The sequence below is a fragment of the Amblyomma mixtum genome, chromosome 3 (genome assembly GCF_055824585.1).
Source record: "Amblyomma mixtum isolate Tamu chromosome 3, ASM5582458v1, whole genome shotgun sequence".
In the NCBI taxonomy this organism is placed as follows: domain Eukaryota; kingdom Metazoa; phylum Arthropoda; class Arachnida; order Ixodida; family Ixodidae; genus Amblyomma; species Amblyomma mixtum.
The window spans coordinates 71820658-71824301 of record NC_143014.1 but is presented as its reverse complement, the minus strand read 5'-3'; the positions used below and the strand labels follow the sequence as shown (position 1 = coordinate 71824301).

At 47.2% G+C, this 3644-nt stretch overlaps 1 long non-coding RNA gene across 1 annotated transcript; it reads left to right on the top strand.

Annotated features, from left to right (window-relative positions):
- The first annotated feature begins 213 nt into the window (after positions 1–213).
- Positions 214–1840, top strand: LOC149350554 (uncharacterized). The gene is made up of 3 exons (XR_016290394.1): positions 214–466; positions 1611–1666; positions 1817–1840. It is a non-coding gene; the product is annotated as an uncharacterized LOC149350554 (long non-coding RNA).
- The last annotated feature ends 1804 nt before the right edge of the window (positions 1841–3644 follow it).

Here is a 3644-nt window from a genome sequence, read left to right as displayed (position 1 = left end):
GGTATGGTCACCAGTAAATTTACGAACTTTTTCCCACATTTTCTTTGATGTTATTGAACTATTTATTGAGGAGACATATTTCTGCCAAGAGGTTTTCTCTGCATTTCTTCGCACATACCGCGCTCTGGCTTTTGCCTTCTTAAAGGTGAGTAGGTTCTCTGCAGTGGGATATCGACGCAGAGCGCTCCAGGCTTTCTTTTGATGTTTTTTTGCTAATGTGCATTCTTTTGTCCACCACACTTTGTGTTTCTTTTGTGCAAGTCCTGTTGTTTGTGGTATAGCGAGTGTTGCGGCCGATATTATGCATTCAGTAAACTTCTCATTAATTTCATCTGTGCTAAGGTCGTCACAAAATTCCTTTTCCAGAGTGGCACTTTTTGTAAAAAGTGACCAGTCGGCGAGCTGAATTTTCCAGCGCCGTGGCCTTGTGGGGATGATTGGAGTCGACGATGAGAGCCTGATGATGGTAGGTAAGTGATCGCTGCCCATGGGGTCATTTAAAACATCCCATTTAAAATCGTTAAAAAGTAATGGTGATGCGAAAGCTAAATCGAGAGAGCTCATTTTTGCTGTGCTTGGACAGCAATATGCGGCTTTTCCCGTATTTAAAAGACAGACATTGTTCGAAAGTATAAAATCTTCGATTGTTTGGCCTCTAGAGTCACAGCGTTCGCTTCCCCAAAACGGAGAGTGAGCGTTAAAATCGCCAACTACCAGGAATGGCTCCGGCAGTTCATCGATCAGGCCTTCTAGATCTTGGCATGTTAATGTGATGTGTGGGGGAAGATATACAGAACATATTGTAATGGTTTTGTAGCTGATGACGCTAACCGCAACCGCCTCAAGTTTTGTTTTCAGTTTGATTTCTTGAGCCGGGACGCCGCTTTGGATGATGATTGCGACGCCTCCCGAGAGTCTATTTGCATGTTCGCGATCACGCCTAAAAGTTGTGTAATGTTTTAAGATATTTGAATGTTGTGGACCAAGATTGGTCTCCTGGAGACATAGGGCTAGAGGCATCACTGACCCTAGAATATGAGTTATATCATTGTAGTTCCTCAACATTCCTCTACAGTTCCATTGTATTATGAAAGCCATCTTAGTTTTGTGTTTGTACTGATTGAAAAAAACTAGATCAAGTTGTTTATGGCCCCGTGACTCGGGGCCTGTCTCTTTTTGACCGATCCAGGGAGCTCCGCCGACCGTCCGACGTGGACGGCGAGGGGCTACCCGGGGTCGTGTCCATCGCCTCTGCGGAGGCACTGGATGACCGTGCAGGAGGCACATTGATTTTCGAATTTGACCTCGACCTGTGGGAAGAGGTCTTTGGGCCCGCCGACCCGGGGGTCTGCGTCCCCTCCTTTGGGGTAGGCGGAGTAGCGTGAGCTACTCCACCAGACGGCGCGGATGGCCCCGCCACAGGCTCACTACGTGTGGCCTGGACAGGTGCCGAAGCCTGGTGTGGTGCGCCGCGCCCACGCACCACATCGGCGAAGTTTGTTTTTGCAGTGAAGGTGAATTTGTTTGTTTGAGAGTATTGCCTTCTTGCTTCTTTGAAAGAAATGTTTTGCGTAGTCTTGAGAGTAATGATTTCTTTCTCTTTTTTCCAGGACGGACAAGCCCTGGAGTAGGCAGCATGGTCGCCATCACAGTTTGCACACCGTAGGTTAGCAACACATTCTTCGGATTGGTGGTCCTTCGAAGAGCATTTTGCGCAAGTTTTGCGGCCGCGACAACTCTGGGAGCCGTGGCCAAATCTCTGGCAGTTGAAACATCTGCGTGGGTTGGGAATATACGGTCTTACATTTATTTTCAGGTAGCCTACTTCAATGGATTCGGGTAATGTGCTCATGTTGAATGTCAAGATCAGGTGTTTGGTGTCCACTTCTTTGCCATCCTTCCGGATCTTGATCCGGTGGACATCTATAACTTCTTGGTCAGTAAGTCCTTCGAGCATTTCCTTTTCAGAAAGGTGGACAAAATCTATTTCAGAAATGACGCCTCGTACAGTATTCAGAGACCGATGTGGGGTCACAGAGACAGGGATGTCCCCAATGGATACAATTGTTGCAACTTTTGAGTGTTGTATGCTGTCGCGCAGTTCAAGAAGTAAGTCGCCGCTGGCCATTTTTGACACCTTGTAGCCAAGGCCTAAGGCATCCGTCAAGCGTTTTGAGACTTGGAATGGGGATATTATTCTTGCTTGTGTTTCTTCTGCTTTACTGTGAATGACATGAAATTTTGGAAAGGATACTTTTCTTTTCTGGAAAAAGTCATCTGCTTCGGTCCGCCCTCTCTTGAGAGAGCGATCAAGTTTTGAAAGGGGGGGAGCCATAAAAAAATGTAGTTTTTCGGTCATGGTGCCAGCCACCCACCATGGAGTCCAACAAGGGGACGCGACAGGTACTTGAAAGAAAGTCCTGCCCACGCCAGCTGTACACCTTAACTATAACCTAATATGACTCAACTCAGGGTAGTTGGTCACACACGGTTAACCCTCGCCGCCAGGAAAAAGGAAAAAACAAAGAAGAGAGGAGGATACAGGAAAGTTGTAAGAAAGGAAATAGGAAAGTGAAAGGTAGAGGGGAGGACAGGAAAAGGCGACTGCCGATTTCCCCCGGTCGGGTCAGGCCGGAGGTGCCGTCTACAGGAAGCTGGGGCCAAAGTGGTGTGTTGCCTCCGCCGAGGGGCCTTAAGGGTCCAAACGCTCGGCATCGGCTCAACCACCAGGATCCCCTTTTCCCCGGACACGGCGATGCCACGCACGGCTAAGCGCGGATGCTCGGGTCCGTGGTGACGCATTGTTCACCATCATCCCCTTGCGGGGATGTCCCTGCGGATGCTCGGGTTAACCCCGTGGTGTCGCCACTCACCAACGTCTGCATGCTGCAGACGCCTCCCTGCGGGGATTTGTACTATTGTCATGAATAAATTTCGAATAAAAAAATCAGTCCTACTACTTTCAGAACAGACCCTGTAGATAGGAGAGCCGCTTTAAGTGTCCTTGCGTGAGCTCTCCGGTGCCAGCCAAAATTATTTTTTATTTGTTTATTTTGCGCTCAGAGGAAAGAATTACAGAGGTGAGTGGGCAACGCACAAAAATACTGACCAAATGCAAGGCAAGAGCAGAGAACTATAAATCGCCAAAACAAAGAAAAAGTGACCAACACAATATTATGCATTGCAAACTGCAACAGAAGAATGAAATGAATCCAAGAATGTGTTAGTTTTTCATATAGTAATGCCTACTTTATGCGTGTGATGAATGCGAGGTGAAATATGTGTACTGAAAGAGCTTTGGAAACGAAGTTTCACGCTGCGGTAAACAGCTGTAGGATTTTTTTTTTTCGAGACGAAACAGTATGCCACAAATCACCTCAACATGCATCACATTCCTCGAAGGTTAATTACCGTCGAACAATAAGCTATTCTGTTTTATTATAGATGTCACACTGAGCGGTCTTCGCTCTCCGCAATGCATCATCACACCTGAAAAGCAAACTTAGGCAAGCCCAGGTGGTCGAAATTCCCGGAGCCCTTCACTACGGCGTCCCTGGGAGCCTGAGTAGCTTTGAGACATTAAACCCCCATAAACCATAAACTTAGACAAGCAATAAAGGCAGACACATGCAGTACTGAGACAT